We start from the raw sequence: 23,260 nt of genomic DNA, 5'->3' as shown, positions 1-23,260 counted from the left end.
TTCTCCACCCCTCCCCCCAAAAACAGGGATGTCTGTCACTTTAAATTTTTCACAGATTTTTATGGCTGCAATTTAAGTGCCATGCTCGCATTCACCACCATGCGTAGCAAGATCAGGTCATGGGGTGCTGCTTCTTGGGTAAACGTTAGTAGTTCTCTTGCAGCAACCGATTAAAAGCACACTAGTTAAACCCGGAAGTTAGTCTGACCCCCTATTTAAAAAATTGGAACAATTCGGTAATATTTCTGGATTTACAATTAATTTCACCAAATCTACGGCATTAGCTTTGGGTAATAGACCCTTTAGAGCTAAAGACAATTTAGGGGGCCTGAGATGGGCGTCATCTAATATACCTTATCTGGGTATACAATTACCCAAAAATATTCATGACTTGTACTCTTTGAACATTACTTCAATAATGAATAAAATATTTACGGAAATGGAAAATTGGCAACATTTTCCACTTTCATACTTAGGAAGAGCCAATTTAATAAAAATGATAATTTTTCCTAAACTACTGTACCCTCTACAGGACCTCCCGTTACTTCTCACCCTAAATGACAGTAAAAAGGTAGATGCTGAATTTCGGAAATTCATATGGCATAATTTAAAAACCAAAGCTTAGTTTGAAAATTCTCCAACACACTAGGGAAGAGGGTGGAATTCATTTTCCCTATATTTTTCTTTATAATCAAGCTGCAATCTGTAGATATATACAAGACTGGATTTTACATAGAAACCATTTTGCCCATAGTGATTTGGAGAGACAGTTTCTGTCTGGCTTGGACCTGGTATATTTTTTACATATGCCCAAATGTGATATACCTTTATCTTTGCTTGATAACCCACTCCTGATGTCAACTTGGTCAACATGGCATTCAATACGTAACAAGTTTAAATTCCATGTTTCTTATTCTTTGCATCTCCCTCTGCTGGGAAACAATTACTTTCAAAACGGATCAGCGACACACCCCTTCCGAAAGATAGGATTCACTGGGTCTTCGCACTGTTAGGCAATTCACTAGTTCTTTGCGGAGACGGCCCTTAACATATGAACAAGCACACACACAATACAATTTTCTTCAATCTAACAATTTGGCCTTTTTGCAAGCGCAGCATTATACTAGTAAAATTTTATCCTTTTTATCTCCCTTGGATTGGGATAATAAATTAAATACTGCCCTTTTATATACTGGTGATCCGTATAAAACCATATCACTTTTTTATAGTCTATTAAGAGTTCCTTATTTTACGGGAACATTCTACACGGGTATCACTAAATGGCAGACCTGCTTTCCAAATCTTACGGAAACTAATATTTTACGTACTTTACAATACTCCCTCCGCACACTGACAGCTACAACATATAGAGAAATGTTTTATAAGCTATTTTATAGGGGATATCTTTCTCCTACAAGTAGTCATCTTATTGGTATCACAACCTCTTTGGCATGTCCAAAATGTACCCAATTAGAAGCATCTTTGTATCACTGTTTATGGAATTGTAGACTTATCAAGAAATTTGGGAATGAAGTAAAGCAATATGTAGTCACAGATTTGATTAACTATTTGCCATTAACACCAGAATGGGCAGTATTGGGATATATTCCAGGAATAACTAGAATTTCCAAAGGATGTAGAAAGCTATTATTAATTATCTCGGCTGTATCCTGCAACAATAGATTGCTCCTACCCCTCCTACATTAAATATGTTCAAAGAAAAATTATTTTATATCTTCAAAATGGATTGGGTCGACTCCTCCCTTAACAAGGAAAAAAAAACAGAACAGTTCTTCTTAATTTGGGAGAGCTTTATTGATACTTTAAACTCTGAGATTAAAAGACAGATACAACATTGTTTCAAATCAACACAATGGTATGAAACAAGACGGCTTTTACAAGATACAGGATGGTAGGTTTGGAGCCTGGAGTGCATGGCTCATACCCCCCTTTCCACCATATCCCCTCCTGGGTGTGGGTTGTTTTTTTTTTTTTCCCCTCCTTTTCTTTTTATCCTAATACCCGTTTCTTATTTTATTTTCTATTATTTTATTGTGGTTGAAGTTATAACAACAATTTCTTGAATATTTTTCTTCTACCTTTATGGAATGGTAATAAGAGAAAATTGTAGTGAAGTTACATATTCTAAAATGTATTAATTACATGCATATATGTTATGGCGATGATACATCTCTGTGATACATTTATTGGTATTTTATGATATGCTTGATGACTTCAATAAACACATTTATGAAAAAAAAAAAGCACACTAGTCTCGTGCCTTGATATCAGCAGCTAGTTTTATTTCACAGTACAAAATAAACAAAATATAATCTGACCTGTCTGGCACTAACTATACATAAGTTTCGAAGGGAATCGGTATGTAATACCGACAGACGGGATCCAGGCGGTCAGAATCCCGACGCCTGAATCTCGACAGGGTTAATATACAGACACTTGGTGTAGGTATGCTAACCCTCCCCCTCTCCCTTCCCTAACCCTTCCTCCCTGGTACCTGAACCTAAGCTCCCCCCATGTGCCTAAACCTAACCTCCTCCTCCTCGTACCCTAAACCTAACCATCCCCCCTTAGTGCCTAACCCTAACCCTCCTCCTAGTGCCTAACCCTAACCCCTAAACCCTACCCTCCCCCCCACCCCACTACTTACCTTCGGCATCCTGGCGGTCGGTATACCGGCATCGGAATTCTGACCGGCCGCCTGTATTCTGGAGTTGTAAGCGTCGGCATACAGACCGCTGGGATGCCGAATGCATAACGTCTCAAACATAGTATTGTCTTTCAATAGGTCTGTCAGCTTTCTCCCTAGGTAGTGAGAGATAGCTCAGAGAAACCAACACACCTTTTAACAGCCTCTCAGAGGTGGTCTAGCAATCAAGGCTCATTACCTGGAAAATTACCACATAGAAATATAAGACACTTATCTGGACGCCCAAAAAAGGACTCATATTTTGTTGCAATTTGTATCACCTACACCACATACACTTAGTTATATCTAGGTTGCTTAGTCGCAAAACATACATAGGGTTCATTGTATCTTAATCACCACACAGAAGTTAAGAACCTGGGACATATATACTTCCCACCAAGAATTTCCCCAGAGCCACTATTCAGCTATCTATCTTATATATAGTATACCTTTTTCACGTTACAGGTAAATTTATAAAAGCACATGAGCAGGCCCCGTTTTCAGACTTGCCTTCAACTATTTGCATATATATAATATATATATATATATATATATATATATATATATATATATAACCGCCTGGATCCCGTCTGTCGGTATTACATACCGATTCCCTTCGAAACTTATGTATAGTTAGTGCCAGACAGGTCAGATTATATTTTGTTTATTTTGTACTGTGAAATAAAACTAGCTGCTGATATCAAGGCACGAGACTATATATATATACATACACACACTGTATATAGATATGAAAAATTTATCTAATTCAATCCAGGTATCCTAAACATCAACCACAGGTTGCAGTGGAGCAGAGACCTGGTGCCCTATTTTCTGTTTAATCAAGCAATAATCTTGTTTTAGGTACCCAAATGGCACCTTCGGGTACTTGGCATGTTGTTCTTCTGTGATTTGGGATTTTATGTATTATCCGGTTTTGATTATTCTGATCTTCAATTTTACTCTGCCTTTTGTCATTATGTATGCTACATTTCTTTCCATGTCTGCCGCAGTTATTTATATATAGAATTTTTTTTTGTATGGTGTGCATTTTAAAATTTTAATGAAAAGTACTCAATTTAAAAAAAAATCAAGTAATAATGTTGAAGTAAAGAAATACTTTAGGAATGAACACGGACCCCCTCATCTATTAATACACCCCTGCTACTGCGCGTGTGCAGATCTCCAAGAATTTGGCACCCATGCTATTTTACCTGCGCACATCTTCAGAAAGATGGCAGCAGTGCCATTTTCCCAGTGAATTCTGCAGCGCTGATGACCAGATAAGTATTCATCCAGGGGCCCGTGTGCACTGTGCACCCTGCACTCGTTATAGATATGTCCATGTCTTTGTCAGCTAGGCCTAGGATTACCCCATCTACCCAATTTTACACAGAGCAAAAATGGCTGGGGAATATACAAAGCCTGTTTAAATATATATGTGGTGATGAGACGTTTTATAACACCATTTATTGCAGCAATTTAATACAATCTGTTAACGCAGCAACTTTCCTTTAAAATATTAGAGAGGCAGTGGAGCGATACTTGGAGCTGCCTCTGCGATACTGAATAGGAGCAGTTAGGCTTAGTTTACCGCTTAGTTTACCGCTTCATCAGGCCAATCTTGGGGATTAAGCTAGATCACGCATGCATGGGCTTTGGTTTTTAGTTCCACTGATGTAAAAAAAAAAAAAAAAATAAAGTTAAATAATAATATTCAAATATTTAAAAAATAAAATAAAAATGTGTATGTATTATTTTCTGTTCTTGCATCCTGAGATGTGAAATAAAATGGTTCAGCAGTATGACCTTACATGTAACCCCTCTCCAGTGTATCATATTTGGCAGCACCCACTTTTCTCTATGGAGTTTAATGACAGTTTAGCTGTACAATGAATCCTGGCTGTTAATCGGGTGTGGCATGTAGCTGGTGGTTGTGCCCCAAGCTCCTTCCTTGATTTTTATGACAAGTATCACCACTTCCTCGGCTCTTCAACTCCAGTTCCTGCAACTGAAGGGGTTTATACAGTCTTGTACCTGGTCTTCTAAGCTCAGACACTTGTGATGTGTTTTTCCTGTGGGTTCTCAGGAAGCTATATCTCCCCTTTACCACTTTATTCTATCTACTACAGAAAGACCCCTGGAATTGTTTGAGCTGGTGGGGAAAGAGTCTTGAATAAACCCCTTGATCAGTAAGAGTGCTCACTAACAGTAAGCTGATAAATCCTCTATAAATGCTTCTTTGCATGAAAATACTTTTTAAGGTTTACACAAGATGGTATTTGGTTCCTTTTAAACTACTTCAGATGTATCTTACTGTAGCTCTTCCAATTTATGTAGGAGATAATGTGGTCATGTCGGCACTTATTTACACGTCTGGTGGGAATGTCCTCTGGTATCCACTTTGGGATGAGGTCAGAATGCCGACCGCTGGGATTCCGGCGGTCAGAATACCGGCGTCGGCATCCTGACCGCCAGAATCTCGAAGGTAAGTACTGGGGTTAGGGTAAGGGGTTAGGCCAGTGGTTCCCAAACTGTGCGCCGCGGCACTCTGGAGTGCCTCGGTAGTCGGGACACTTGCAGGGGTGCTTCTGTTTGGTAGTCCAGCACCAAATCAAATTCTTTAGGGTCAATGTAATGTAAATATGTGCACAAACAGAAGCACAAACGTGTCTACCACTATATAACCAAACCTAAGGAAGACAGGTAAGCACTATTTACTTCACTACATTTTTTTTATGAATTTCTCAATAACAAACTTTTGGCTTAGGGTTGCCATGAAAACAATGCTGATGCCGTGATTCAAAAAAGTTTGGGAACCACTGGGTTAGGTTCTAGGGGGAGGTTACGTTTAGCCTGTGGGGAGGGTTGGGTTTAGGCACTACTGGGGGAGGTTAGGTTTAGGCACCGGGGAGGGAGGGTTAGGGGAAGGATTAGGTTAGGCTTACTTACCAGGGGGCATCGGCATTCTAATCTGGTCGGGATTCTGACAGCAGGTATCCCGAGCGCCGGCATCCTGTACCCAACCATCCACTTTCTGGAGTAGAGTATCAGCCCTTCTCGGGTGGCTTTTTTGTGCCACAAAACCTACTGACCCCCTTGTCACTGTACTGTGCTACCCAATCAAGACTCTTAACTGCTAGAGTTTGGAAGAAATCAGACTCACTGAATTATGATGCAGTACTTATACGCATTGGCACGGACCAATTCAGCTTCACAACAGAATCCAAAAATTCCACTTGGTCTGGAAATCTTGATACTCATTCAACAATTCCTCACTGCCTGGTACTTCTGTTAGTTATGCCTGTTTCCCCTGATCTATAGGTCACTTTCATTGTAGTCACTTTGTCACGTATCTAGTTAAGTTATAGTTTTGTTTAATTAACTGTGATGACTTTTGTGTGTTTTGATTATATTGTGACTGCGATCTCTGTCCCTTTTATTGCATGTATTTGTTGTTACAAATAAAGAGATTAATAAAGAATAAAGTGAATTTTGCAAACAGACGTCTGCTTTCACTTTCTATGCTGCACTAGAAAAATGAAAGTACAAATTTGATTGGACGTTATGGATAATAATAATACATGGCATGAGTGTCTTACTTTACGTGTCCTAACAATGTAACTATGATAATGATTGTAAAGATCCACTGTAAGCCAATAATATGTATCTATTGTGGTCTGGCATATATTGTGTCAATGCTTTTGCCTCCATCTGTAAATTAACACATGGTTATGGTATTTGCACACACACATGCATCTGATGGTAAACCATATACAGTATGTAACTAGGCAGTCACCAACAGTCATAATACAGAGATAGTACATGACAGATAATAACATTCTTTCTGATGATGTATTTGTGGTAAGCACTGTAAATGGATATGATCACAAGCAATTCTCCAAACCACTTGTTACAATGTCCTAACCTCAAATACTGTCTCACACGCTGTAGATCATCCCTTTCCTATGTGAGATACAAATGTAATCTCAGACAGCACGCTTGTCACTTTACAGCAATGCCTGTAAATCAATTTCTATAAAGCTGAGGAAACAAATAATTTCATGCAATTTACACAAATTAGTGATTTTAGTCTCAACCTGATACGCTTCTGTGTGTACTGAATTAGAAATCAATATGTCTCCTTTAGTGATGTACAGTATTTTTAAATGCATGACATCCAGTATCACTGAAAGTGATCACGATTTAGTAGATGTGATTTTAAACATGACTTAGAAGAACTGTCAATGACTGGTGAAACAATCAGTTAATTTTAAATTAACCTTTGCAATACACATACCACACAGTCTATAGACCAACTAAAAATCATACATAGCCAAGACAAACACATCTAGAATATATAAACAAATTTAGATGCGATTTAGGGGTCAACCCAATTGATTGTGAAGGGTGCGAGCTGCCGATGCCATGGCGTTAAAACGCCGGCAATGTCACGGCATCTCGCACCCCTCGTGGCGTGCTCCGAACCCGAATTTGCATAATTTTTTTCGGGAGCTCCATGGGGCTGCGAGCACTTGTATAAAAATTTGGGCTGCTGTCAAGTGCGGCCGTTGTCGCGATGACTCGCACCCGCGAGTACATAGCGTCTAATTGGATTGAGCCTTTATTTTCCTAGCAACTATTTGCAGCGCTGTTACTGATACCTAGTCATTGTGCAAATCTCTAATATTTTTTCTTATAATAAAAGCAATCCATCCCCCCCTTCACAGTTCTTTGCTTAATTTTATTATACTTTCTGTTCTATGTTGTGGACATTAACAGAGTATCATGGTTTTCACAATCCCTTGCTGAAATAGCTAACAATCTACGGAAGTAAAAATAGTGGTGGCTAATATACAATAACGATAGTATACAGCATAAATGACAAGACAGACATCCAAAGAAAATAACAGAGAAAAATAATATAAGATATATAGTAGATGAATATGATAGATATGCAGCATGCCTATATTCCATGTGTGACTGCGGTTATATCTGCATGCGAAATGCTACGTTACAGTGTCAGCAGCAGCTGCTTGTGCATTCTAATCGCACTGTTTTACAAATAAGAGGCATTTTAAAGGAAAAAGTCGCATGAAAAGTCACTCGACATGGAGATGGTTCTGAGTGCTGGGAGCCTGTCTCACCCCCTACTCACTGTAACTCACTACACTAAGCTTCAGTGTCCAATGATTCTCCCACCTGCATCACTGTGTCTTCTCTTGCTGCTGAGCTCTGATCTCTAAACACTGCAGTGAACTTCCTGGTCACATGACACATCCAAGGTGTCCATCAGTGCTCAAGGCACGCCCCCCCCATACTCAGAGGCATGCCACCATTAGCTCTCTTCCTGTACAACTTACTGCCAGTGGTGTGCCCCCACCCCCAGCTCTGCAAGCAGTGTCTGATTATACAGAAGCTGGCGCTGCCTCATCCCTCGTCTTCCTGCAGTCCCAGGGAGCTCCACAAAGCTGGTGAGTGTTAACTATAAAAAATAATACAATAAACAAAGAAGATGTTTATAAGTTATACCCACTGACATTACACGTCACCTACCCACTGACATTATACGTCACCTACCCACTGACATTATACGTCACTTACCCACTGACATTATACGTCACCTACCCACTGACATTATACGTCACCTACCCACTGACATTATACGTCACCTACCCACTGACATTATACGTCACTTACCCACAGACATTATATGTCACCTACCCACTGACATTATACGTCACCTACCCACTGACATTATACGTCACCTACCCACTGACATTATACGTCACCTACCCACTGACATTATACGTCACCTACCCACTGACATTATACGTCACCAACCCACTGACATTGTACGTCACCTACCCACTGCCATAGTACGTCACCTACCCACTGACATTAAACGTCACCTACCCACTGACATTATACGTCACCAACTCACTGACATTATACGTCACCTACCCACTGACGTTATACGTCACCTACCCACTGACGTTATACGTCACCTACCCACTGACATTATACGTCACCAACCCACTGACATTATACGTCACCTACCCACTGACATTATACGTCACCTACCCACTGACATTATACGTCACCTACCCACTGACATTATACGTCACCTACCCACTGACATTATACGTCACCAACCCACTGACATTATACGTCACCTACCCACTGACATTATACTTCACCTACCCACTGACATTATACGTCACCTACCCACTGACATTATACGTCACCAACCCACTGACATTATACGTCACCTACCCACTGACATTATACGTCACCTACCCACTGACATTATACGTCACCTACCCACTGACATTATACGTCACCTACCCACTGACATTATACGTCACCTACCCACTGACATTATACGTCACCTACCCACTGACATTATACGTCACCTACCCACTGACATTATACGTCACCTACCCACTGACATTATACTTCACCTACCCACTGACATTATACGTCACCTACCCACTGACATTATACGTCACCAACCCACTGACATTATACGTCACCTACCCACTGACATTATACGTCACCTACCCACTGACATTATACGTCACCAACCCACTGACATTGTACGTCACCTACCCACTGCCATAGTACGTCACCTACCCACTGACATTATATGTCACCTACCCACTGACATTATACGTCACCTACCCACTGACATTATACGTCACCTACCCACTGACATTATACGTCACCTACCCACTGACATTATACGTCACCAACCCACTGACATTATACGTCACCTACCCACTGCCATAGTACGTCACCTACCCACTGACATTAAACGTCACCTACCCACTGACATTATACGTCACCAACTCACTGACATTATACGTCACCTACCCACTGACATTATACGTCACCTACCCACTGACATTATACGTCACCTACCCACTGACATTATACGTCACCTACCCACTGACATTATACGTCACCTACCCACTGACATTATACGTCACCTACCCACTGACATTATACGTCACCTACCCACTGACATTATACGTCACCTACCCACTGACATTATACGTCACCAACCCACTGACAATATACGTCACCTACCCACTGCCATAGTACGTCACCTACCCACTGACATTAAACGTCACCTACCCACTGACATTATACGTCACCAACTCACTGACATTATACGTCACCTACCCACTGACATTATACGTCACCTACCCACTGACATTATACGTCACCTACCCACTGACATTATACGTCACCTACCCACTGACATTATACGTCACCTACCCACTGACATTATACGTCACCTACCCACTGACATTATACGTCACCTACCCACTGACATTATACGTCACCTACCCACTGACATTATACGTCACCTACCCACTGACATTATACGTCACCAACCCACTGACATTATACTTCACCTACCCACTGACATTATACGTCACCTACCCACTGACATTATACGTCACCTACCCACTGACATTATACGTCACCAACCCACTGACATTATACGTCACCTACCCACTGACATTATACGTCACCTACCCACTGACATTATACGTCACCTACCCACTGACATTATACGTCACCTACCCACTGACATTATACGTCACCTACCCACTGACATTATACGTCACCAACCCACTGACATTATACGTCACCAACCCACTGACATTATACGTCACCTACCCACTGACATTATACGTCACCTACCCACTGACATTATACGTCACCTACCCACTGACATTATACGTCACCTACCCACTGACATTATACGTCACCAACCCACTGACATTATACGTCACCTACCCACTGACATTATACGTCACCTACCCACTGACATTATACGTCACCTACCCACTGACATTATACGTCACCTACCCACTGACATTATACGTCACCTACCCACTGACATTATACGTCACCTACCCACTGACATTATACGTCACCTACCCACTGACATTATACGTCACCTACCCACTGACATTATACGTCACCAACCCACTGACATTATACGTCACCTACCCACTGACATTATACGTCACCTACCCACTGACATTATACGTCACCTACCCACTGACATTATACGTCACCTACCCACTGACATTATACGTCACCTACCCACTGACATTATACGTCACCTACCCACTGACATTATACGTCACCTACCCACTGACATTATACGTCACCTACCCACTGACATTATACGTCACCTACCCACTGACATTATACGTCACCAACCCACTGACATTATACGTCACCTACCCACTGACATTATACGTCACCTACCCACTGACATTATACGTCACCTACCCACTGACATTATACGTCACCTACCCACTGACATTATACGTCACCTACCCACTGACATTATACGTCACCAACCCACTGACATTATACGTCACCTACCCACTGACATTATACGTCACCTACCCACTGACATTATACGTCACCTACCCACTGACATTATACGTCACCTACCCACTGACATTATACGTCACCTACCCACTGACATTATACGTCACCAACCCACTGACATTATACGTCACCTACCCACTGACATTATACGTCACCTACCCACTGACATTATACGTCACCTACCCACTGACATTATACGTCACCTACCCACTGACATTATACGTCACCTACCCACTGACATTATACGTCACCAACCCACTGACATTATACGTCACCTACCCACTGACATTATACTTCACCTACCCACTGACATTATACGTCACCTACCCACTGACATTATACGTCACCAACCCACTGACATTATACGTCACCTACCCACTGACATTATACGTCACCTACCCACTGACATTATACGTCACCTACCCACTGACATTATACGTCACCTACCCACTGACATTATACGTCACCTACCCACTGACATTATACGTCACCTACCCACTGACATTATACGTCACCAACCCACTGACATTATACGTCACCTACCCACTGACATTATACGTCACCTACCCACTGACATTATACGTCACCTACCCACTGACATTATACGTCACCTACCCACTGACATTATACGTCACCAACCCACTGACATTATACGTCACCTACCCACTGACATTATACGTCACCTACCCACTGACATTATACGTCACCTACCCACTGACATTATACGTCACCAACCCACTGACATTATACGTCACCTACCCACTGACATTATACGTCACCTACCCACTGACATTATACGTCACCTACCCTCTGACATTATACGTCACCAACCCACTGACATTATACGTCACCAACCCACTGACATTATACGTCACCTACCCACTCACATTATACGTCACCTACCCACTGCCATAGTACGTCACTTACCCACTGACATTATCATCACCTACCCACTCACATTATACGTCACCTACCCACTGATATTATACATCACCAACCCACTGACATTATACGTCACCTACCCACTGACATTATACGTCACCTACCCACTCACATTATACGTCACCTACCCACTGCCATAGTACGTCACTTACCCACTGACATTATACATCACCTACCCACTCACATTATACGTCACCTACCCACTGACATTATACATCACCTACCCACTGACATTATACGTCACCTACCCACAGACATTATACGTCACCTACCCACAGACATTATACGTCACCTACCCACTGACATTATACGTCACCAACCCACTGACATTATACGTCACCTACCCACTGACATTATACTTCACCTACCCACTGACATTATACGTCACCTACCCACTGACATTATACGTCACCAACCCACTGACATTATACGTCACCTACCCACTGACATTATACGTCACCTACCCACTGACATTATACGTCACCTACCCACTGACATTATACGTCACCTACCCACTGACATTATACGTCACCTACCCACTGACATCATACGTCACCTACCCACTGACATTATACGTCACCAACCCACTGACATTATACGTCACCTACCCACTGACATTATACGTCACCTACCCACTGACATTATACGTCACCTACCCACTGACATTATACGTCACCAACCCACTGACATTATACGTCACCTACCCACTGACATTATACGTCACCTACCCACTGACATTATACGTCACCTACCCTCTGACATTATACGTCACCAACCCACTGACATTATACATCACCAACCCACTGACATTATACGTCACCTACCCACTGACATTATACGTCACCTACCCACTGCCATAGTACGTCACTTACCCACTGACATTATCATCACCTACCCACTCACATTATACGTCACCTACCCACTGATATTATACATCACCAACCCACTGACATTATACATCACCTACCCACTGACATTATACGTCACTTACCCACTGACATTGTACGTCACCTACCCACTGACATTGTACGTCACCTACCCACTGACATTATACGTCACCAACCCACTGACATTATACATCACCTACCCACTGACATTATACGTCACCTACCCACTGACATTATACGTCACCTACCCACTGACATTATACGTCACCTACCCACTGACATTATACGTCACCTACCCACTGACATTATACGTCACCTACCCACTGAAATTATACATCACCAACCCACTGACATTATACGTCACCTACCTACTGCCATAGTACGTCACTTACCCACTGACATTATACATCACCTACCCACTCACATTATACGTCACCTACCCACTGACATTATACATCACCTACCCACTGACATTATACGTCACCTACCCACAGACATTATACGTCACCTACCCACAGACATTATACGTCACCTACCCACTGACATTATACGTCACCTACCCACAGACATTATACGTCACCTACCCACTGACATTATACATCACCAACCCACTGACATTATACATCACCTACCCACTGACATTATACGTCACCTACCCACTGCCATAGTACGTCACCTACCCACTGACATTACACGTCACTTACCCACTGACATTATACGTCACCTACCCACTGACATTATACGTCACCTACCCACTGACATTATACGTCACCTACCCAGACATTATACGTCACCTACCCACCGCCATAGTACGTCACCTACCCAGTGTTCGCAAATATGCACTATAGTGCGTATTTTACCCCGTAATAAGGACTGAGGACTCACTTTTAAAAAGAGCCGGGTCCCCTGGGACGGGCTATGCCGCTGCCAATCCCTGTCAGGCTGTCTTGGATTTGCCGCGGCACAGCGAATCTCTGATGACAGGGCCCAGCCAACCTGCACGCATTGCTAAAAGCACCGTTGCCAATCAACTAAGTTTCGGTCGTGAGCCAATTGGAGCTCGCGGACTGGCAGCCAATCAGCAGCAGCTGCCGGTCCGCGAGCTCCGACTGGCTCGCGTGCGGCGACAGTCTTGTATGACAGCAGCGCTTTTTTCAACAGCTGCACTGAGTGCCGCCGGCTGGTGCGGCTGCCTGCTGAAGCGGGCGCGGAGGGCCAGGCAGCAGGTGAGGGCTGCTTGATGGACACATTAGGTAAGAGGCTGCTGGAGGGGGGATGCATAATGTATAAGGGGTATTACTGCGTGGCATAATGTGTAAAGGCCGGGCACTGCTGTGAGGCATAATGTGTATAGGGCATTAATGTGCGGTGTAATGTGTAAAGGCATGGCATGGCTGTGTGGCATAATTTGTAAGGGGTATTACTGCATGGCATAATGTGTAAAATCTGGGCATTACTGCGTGGCATAATGTGTAAAGACCGGGCACTGCTGTGTGGCATAATGTGTAAAGGGCATTAATGTGCGGCATAATGTGTAAAGGCCGGGCATTGCTGTGTGGCATAATGTGTACAGGGCATTAATGTGCGGCATAATGTGTACAGGGCATTAATGTGCTGCATAATGTGTAAAGACCGGGCATTGCTGTGTGGAAAAATGTAGGAAGGGCATTACTGCATGGCATAAATGTGTTATAAGGGGCACTACTGTGTGACGTAACGTGAATAAGGCCTTATATACAGTGAAAAGCTAAAACAGCCATTGCCACTCGTGGGCGCAGTGACCAACATGGCAAGGCATGTATTCACACTGCAGGGAGAGCTTGCCTTGAGGGCAGCCCAGCATCTCCTTGAGTGCTGGGCATGCCCCCTACAGTGATGAAAAGGGGGCGCATGTCAAGGACACGTCCCCATTTCTAAATGACCACACCACTTTTTCGGGCGCGCATCAAAGGCGAACGGAGTGTCCCTTTATGAAAGGCGCCCCCTGCCTGCCCTAACAAGATGACTAGGGCATTGCAGCAGATATCTGGAATATCTGCTGTGGTCTCCTGTACATACATCCCGGTAGTTTTATTTATATACCACCTCAGAAAATGGTTGCCTTCTAGGATATACCACATATATCCTTTGATAAATATGCGTCTCATTACATAAAGCGTTATTCATAGGCTAACCATACTATCCCTTTAAAACGGGACACTCATGAATTAATTACACATGTTCTGTGACTGGCTGACTTCATGCCTGAATTTCACCTGGTTTTAATGAGCCACAGAACCTGTGCAATCCATGAGTGCCCCAGTTTAAAGGGATGATATGGTAAGCCTCGTTATTCACTATGGGTTTTGTGAACAGACAAATCACATTACCTGTAAGATCTTGGAGGCATTAAAACATGCAATTAAGGGGCATATGGGGATATCTGATGCTGTTGGGGTATCAGATGGGCATGTGGTGGCATGTGGGGAGGTCTGAGAGGCATATGGGGAGCTCTAAAGCATAAATTATGATGGGACCCAGAAATGGTCAGGTAGGACACCATTTTTTTTTTTAAATTGGAGGATTCCTGGGACCCACATATTTTGTCACTCACTGCGATCACTGCCTACCCACTGACATTATACATCACCTACCCACTTACATTACATGTCACTTACCCACTGACTTTATACATCACCTACCCACTTACATTACACGTTACCTACCCACTTACATTACATGTCACCTACCCACTTACATTACACGTCACCTACCCACTGACATTATACGTCACCTACCCACTGACATTATACGTCACCTACCCACTGACATTACATGTCACCTACCCACTGACATTACATGTCACCTACCCACTGACATTACACATCACCTACCCACTGACATTACACGTCACCTACCCACTGACATTACACATCACCTACCCACTGACATTATACATCACCTACCCACTGACATTACACGTTACCTACCCACTGACATTACACGTCATCTACCCACTGACATAATACATCACCTACCCACTGACATTATACGCCACCTACCCACTGACATTATACGTCACCTACCCACTGACATTATACGCCACGACAAAAGCAAGCTGATACTCTTGCCTTAATTCAGCACATTTTTGGGGAAGTACTTTATCAGGTGGGATTATCACCAACTTTTTTTTTATTTTATTTTGCAGCAAATAATATAGTAATTTTAAAAGAAAGCTTAATTACGTTGTTTAATTAATAACATGATGGGAATGGCTTGCTTATTTAAGGAAAAATTAGCTTTGGATTAATCAGTGGAAGTGTCCCTAGTTGTGATTTAAACCAACATGAATTCCCTTTTGAATCAGATCACCGTTAGACAGGGCCGGTGCGAGGTTTTCTCCTGTACAGCCTGGGAAAAGGAGCTTTCAAACTTGGCTGTGTGAGAGGGTAGGGTAGGAGGGGGGATGGGTTCCCGCGCTGCTGCCTGCCTGCTTCAGCGGCTGATTACACGGACGGCCAGAGGAGCTGGCTGCAGTAGGTATAATAAATAAGATGGTGCAGCTGCGACAGAGACATCCTTCATTATTCCAACAGACAGCCTCAGCGAGCTGCCCCTTCAGGTCCCGACATCCTTAGGCAGCTGCGTAAAGCTGTCTAATGGAAGCACAGTCCTTGCCATTAGGACTTCAGCAAATCGAATGTGCTTGTGTAATTTATTAACCATACGTTTTGTTTCAGACAGGCACTTTGACTACTACCCTGTTTCCAGCTAGAAAATTAAGTGCTTGCATAGTGCATAAATTGCTCAGTGACAACCTATTAAAGAGAATGGGTAGCGCACATCTTCTGTCCCACAGGTACTGTAAGCAATCATAGGAATGCTACTGCATTTATATCTGGATAACGCTAACACAGCAAAAGCCTGCTGCCACGATGAAATCGCTTCTGACAAGTTTATTCTAGGTCAGGTGTTACATAGGGGCCGGACCTGTCACTGGAGTGGTCCACATGACCAGCAGCGCTATACTGACGTTTGGATGCAGTGCCTTCACCCACCACTCACACCAATGTCACTGTGTGCCCTGTACACAGACTGCTATGTAGCCTATCCTAGTAGGGAAGCCAATCCCACCTCACTTTTTCAATCCCGGGATTCTGGATTTAAAAAATCTCAATCCCGGGATTCTCAAAATACCTGGAATTGAGTTGATCAATGAAAATAGGCCCCCAAGAAAAAAATAAATTGTGGGAGAAGATCTGAGAAGGAGGGGGACAGATGGGATAGGGAGACAGGTGGTATAATGGGACAAAGAGGGATAATGAAAGCGACCGGCACAGGGGCAGGCTGGAAGGCTGCTGCGCAGCGTTTGAGCCGGGTGGCAGCGCTTGAGCCGACGGAAGTAGTGCTCAGCGCTGCCCTGCCCCGATGAACAGCAGATGCGACCTAATCCCAGCGGGTGGCAGCGTTTGAGCTGACGGAAGTAGTGCTCAGCGCTACCCCTCCTGGTTGAAGAGTAGATGCAATCTAATCCCGAAAATCCTGGGATTGGAGGCATCAATACCAAATCCCAACATTTTTCAGGATAAATCCCGATCATTGATGATGTCAGTAAATTTTGTTTTAGTTATTACTCAGCTTTAACTTGACAGATCAAGATGAAATAAAGTGCAGGTTATTTATAGAAGTTACCACTACAAAATGATGGAGTTTTCATGAAAATCGGTTCAGTAGTTTTTGCACCAATTTGGAACAGAGAGACAGACACGTTATTATAATATTAGTATATTTCGGGCAGTCCAGTGCAGACTCCTCCGGGAAGATGTCTAGAGACTATAGTATGTCTTAATAAATGTTAGGATTGTAGTATCGCAACCAGGTTGTAGTCTAACCAGGAATACACTAGTAATCTGCACATCTTCTCCTTTCTTAAGTCTTATACAAAGAAGTTACAATTAATTGGATAAATAAATCCTCCACAACATTTTAATTATTTTAGCTTAATGGACCACTTACTGGAAGCCCCTGCAGCCTCTGCCAGGACGGGATCTGATTGGCTTTCTGAGATTAGCCCAGGGACCCTACTAATATCCCTTGTAATTGAAGCACTAATATTTACTATCATTTTTCTTGTATGATTTTATTTGATCACTCAGTACTCTGGCTGCTCTTTTTTTTTTTTTTTTTAATCTGGGGTCTCTTAACATAGTTGTTGAAGCGAATTCATTTCCAGCATCAATTTGATTGACTCTCCACTATTACCAGCTGCTTCTCTTATTATCTCCTCTTTCATAGATGGGTACAATGTACTCGAGAATGCCGCAGCACATTATAATTATACACTGCCTGCTATCTCTTGTGTATATATTTTTTTTTCCATAGCGCTTGCCTGTGTCCATTATACTATTGTTAGTTTCTGTCACAGTGCTGGCCACATGTGGAGGGTTCAGGATCTTCTCAAACCCTTCTCAATGTGCCAACAGGGCACTCGTAACACAGGCGTAATCCCACGGTGGATGGGCCTCACCAAAAACACATGCCTCCTGTCATTAGAAAACACAATTTAACATACAATGAGCCCCTGAAAACACCACAACATTCACTCACAGACTCAACTCCGCCTCCTAAAGAAAGATATAATTTCAGTTTAAATAACTTCCTTTTGTCTTTTTTTTTCTTTTTTCCTCCAAGCAACAGCAATCAACAAAATAACTACAATTTTACTGTGAACAAGCACCAATCGTTCAGCAATCCTCAACAGCAGCTGGTGTCTCTTATTTATAGCAAGCTTCCTGCAGCTTCCAACCAATATCACTAGCATGTCTGCGGTGCACACAAAGACTTTTCTTACTGGGAGAGCACCAGAAAAAGTTACAAGATGCCACCCCTTCAATGGGTTCCTATTTTTTCTGAAGGCTGAATATATGAAATGATAGTTTTAGCACGCTGTGCACTTGCTTTTCCCAGAGCATTAAGCTGAGCTGGTAGTAGCATTGATGTACTGTGTAGTCTCACTACTTTCATTCTGCCAAAGCGTTACCAGCATGTGATCTAGAACGTGTTTAACGTGGAGCAGTCGACGTGCGCACTGTAGCTGGGTGAATGTGTTTTCTGCCTGTAATTTCACATTTCCTCCTGCTTATTTTTGCAGATTAACATTCTGTCAGTGTGATAATAAAAGAGGGGAGAATCCAAAAAAGAAATGAGTGCGCTAGATCCGCTCCACTAATGTTTAGTACAGACAATTGCTGCTGACACCAGAGGGTATTCTGCCAATAACCCTCACTAGCATGTGACTAAAGAGAGAAAGGATGTCTGCGCAGTCGTCTATACACAAATATTACGGCTGTAGATTATTATTCATATAAATGTATTTAAACATATAATTGAAGTGCAGTTCAGTGTAAAAACATATTATGACATCACATTGGAAATAACTCTGATATCTAATTAATGGTACACCGGAAAAACGTCCTAAACCAAGTGTTGTGAACAACAGCAGATGTTTTAATCAAATATTAATTATATATTAGAGGGTGAAGAAAAGTTAATATGTAGAGTGTCTCAATAGATAAAGTCACCAGTGTGGTCCCCGATAACAAGGCTGATGTCCCGTGTACCGCCGCTCCAGCGGCTCCCCACCAAGGTGGAGAGGGTTCTTGAATCCCAATGTAGCGTTTCTCTCCTATCAGCTGTTGGAGCTGTGTTATTTTGGAGCTCACACTAGAGCGGTGCACTGCACCTGCCACCGGACTTTGACCATTTCCACACGCCGGAGTTGGATAGCACTGTGGCGCTACATTGGGATTCAAGAACCCTCTCCACCTTGGTGGGGAGCCGCTGGAGCGGCGGTACACGGGACATCAGCCTTGTTATCGGGGTCCACACTGGTGACTTTATCTATTGAGACACTCTACATATTAACTTTTCTTCACCCTCTTATATAGAGGGGATCAATTAATATTTGATTAAAACATCTGCTATTGTTCACAACAATTGGTTTAGGACGTTTTTCCAGTGTACCATTAATTAGATATCAGAGTTATTTCCAATGTGATGTCATAATATGTTTTTACACTGAACTGCACTTCAATTATATGTTTAAATAAATTTATACGAATAAAAATCTACAGCCTTAATATTTGTGTATAGACTGCGCAGACATCTTTTCTCTTTTTATGATAATAAAAGAGCAAGCTAACATAACTAAGGGAGGTTTTTATAATGTTGTTTTATTAATAAAGTGCTTGCATATCACAAAGACACTGGCTACATGTCTGAATAGCTTGTTAGTGGGATGTGGCTGAGAGCTGACAATCATTGTTACACAGCTTTTAAAATCTTCCACATTCTAAACCCTCATTAATCAGATGATTAGATGGCTCATCGCAATGCCCACAACTATTTTTGTTTACTGTTACCAGAAGGCAGAAGCGCAAACAGCAAGCTATAGTAAGGAGAGAAAGAGCACAAAGCTACGCATGACAAACCAGGTGTTGCTTCTTACATACCTTTTATATACCTGCACAACATTCACAGTACAGCGTAATCACTGACTGCCAATTCTGATATCATTTGGTACATACTTGCCGACTCTCCCAGAAAGGCCGGGAAAGTCTCCCGACTGGCCGCCTACCCCGGACCTTCCCACCCCAACACGCCCAGGAACCAGGACCCATTGGGGAATGCAGCGATTAGTGCTGAATCCCATCATTGTGGCCCTGCCCCCAGCTTCACAATTCCGGTAATCTCGGCATTGTGTAGCGAGGGGCGGGGCCACGATGATGCGAGTGTGATTATTATACAAACCGTGGAGGTGATTTCTTAAGTCAAACACTTTCGACAAGTTGGTGGTCATATTTTACATAGATGCCTTCCAATCAGGAGTTAGAGAGAGAAAAAAGTTTTCCCTAAACCTGTTTGAACAACATGGAGGCAAATTAGACAACGATCGACCCTGGTAGCGTACCTCCCAAAGTAAGCTTTCCCATAAACATTAACCTTTGCTGTCACCGATAGACAACTCATCCAGATGAAATTAGGATCTAACATATTTGGGAAACTATTGGCAAAATGTAAACTTTAGCATGTTGTGTACATTTAAATATATTAAAACTCTGCTGACTTGAGATCTTGGTAAGATCAAAATAAACTGCAGATTTCTGACATCTTCACTGAAAAATTCCATAAACTTGGAAGAAATGCAGCTCACCCTTTATATATTCAAATCACTATGCGTGATGTATACCGTATGTTGTCAATTGTCTAGTATGCGTTTGCATATCATCCCATTGAAAAAAAAAAAAACTATTCCAAGCGTACCTCCCATATGCAGTGCCTTTCCATACAAATCTCATGCTGTTTCTGCCCCACACAATGAACATATGGTGAATATCTTATCATATAGCTCCTCCATTCATATGTTAGAAGCTGTCAGACTGTCTGTGTTTCTCTAGCTGGGCTGCTGGGACTCCAAGGCTTTTATTTACTGAAGAACGATCAATAAATTCACAAGAGAGCATACCTTTACAATGACAAGCCAGAACGGCAGCAAAACTTTCCACATACCCACCTGCTTTTCACATTGGGGGTTTTGATGGCAAAAGCTTGTTTTTGATATCGAAAATATAAATAAACATAAATGCACTTTTACCCATGATTAAAATAAAAATGTAAGCTGTTCTATTTAAACACTGAGCATTATAGAAAAATCAAGTTCCAGCACAATCTACAACGGAAAACAAATAAAAGTTATTTCAGTTTAGCTCTATCCTCCCACCGTTGTAACAGAATTATTTTTCTAATTACATTTAACACATGCGTGAGATTGTTTTTACTTGATATCATTTCAAAGATAATGCAAGCGACTAAACCATGAAAGATGTATTATCTTTCATCTGTATTTTAATTAAACACATTGTCTGACATCTCCAGCAAATTACACTGAATATTTCAATATGGTATATACCAGTAGTACACTAGTATCTCCCACATACAAATATACAGAGGAGACCTTTTGTTTGTGGTCTGTGTACATGCAGTCATGTTGTTTTCCTTAAATTTATTTAAAGCGCACTTGAAGCTTAGAATTGTGATAGTGCGGACACTAAGTGTATGATGGTTACACTTATTGCTAGCTGGCCAGCCTAACATACTGCAATATAAATACCTAACATCCCCTGTTTGAATAAAGATGTTCATATTTTCATTCACTGTCAAGGGTATAGGGAGTTTAGCTATGGATCAATGCAGATTGATAACTGCTTATTACTAATAAATGGCTGCAGGCTTTTTGCATTTTATATATTATTTCCATAATCTGACACTCTCTATTGCTTGGGATGTGTGAAAATGTTACACCTAATGCACGTTTTCCGTAATAATGTGATCGTGCACTTCACTGCGCAGGTTAAGAGTGGTTTGTGAGGTGCCTGAAAACTGTGATGTTGTCCACTACTCTCTTCCTGCATCCTCCACTGTTGATACATAGCTATAATCTGCTATACATAAACACATGTAAAACTGTGCATAGTAATTGAGTAATGTTTACTTAAATTAAAAAAAAATACAAACAGTTGATGTAAAATATCATTGTACAAAAAATAAAAAAGAAGGTATGAGAGAATATTTAAATAAAAAGGTTTATAAAATCCTTGATAAATAAACCAAACACTGCAATTCTGAATAATAACTTATATAAAGCTGGAATGGCAAATACGAGTACTCGTACTAGCGTGTTACATATGTTAACAAAATATAAGCTGCAAAGATAAACCCCACCAAAAAAAACATATAAACATAAACCACTTCTTACATTAGGAGTCAATGTTTCTTTACCAGGAGCACAGGCCATTATCTGTATTTTTATTTATTTATTTTTCAAATTAAACACACTACTGAGTTTTACATATTGTAGTATACTGCAGTTGGAAAATGTAAGAAAGGTTTACACCATTAAAGGCTAACTAAGTCCTTTTTAATGTTCATGCCTGAAGCATGAATGCAATATGTACAATCTTAGTCTGACCTTCCACTGCAGCATTGCTAAAAAGTAAAGTTATTCCAAAAACCGCAAATATATTTCACAGCGTTTGGACAATGTTCAAAAAATGCTGAAGGTTATTTGCATCGCTGCCATATCACCAACCAGTACAGCGCAATTCTGTTACCTAGGAGATATTGTCAGGCCCGTACCACTAGCCTGCCCATACCACTAGCATGCAAATATAACTAGCCTGCCCGTACCACTAGCCTGCCATGTGCAACAGTTATACTTTAATCTGCCAAGTAATTTTCTCAAAATGTAAAGAGTCATGAAAACGACTGG

General features: G+C 41.9%; 1 protein-coding gene across 2 annotated transcripts in view; it reads right to left on the bottom strand.

The window, feature by feature from the left end:
* The window catches only part of ARB2A (ARB2 cotranscriptional regulator A), a 471,272-nt gene that overhangs the window by 118,005 nt on the left and 330,007 nt on the right, over positions 1-23,260 (bottom strand). The window lies entirely within an intron of this gene.

Source organism: Taudactylus pleione, unplaced genomic scaffold (genome assembly GCF_031769625.1).
Source record: "Taudactylus pleione unplaced genomic scaffold, aTauple2 ptg000370l, whole genome shotgun sequence".
Lineage (NCBI taxonomy): Eukaryota > Metazoa > Chordata > Amphibia > Anura > Myobatrachidae > Taudactylus > Taudactylus pleione.
Note: the sequence above shows the minus strand (reverse complement) of the source record. Positions and strands in the feature narration are given on the sequence as shown.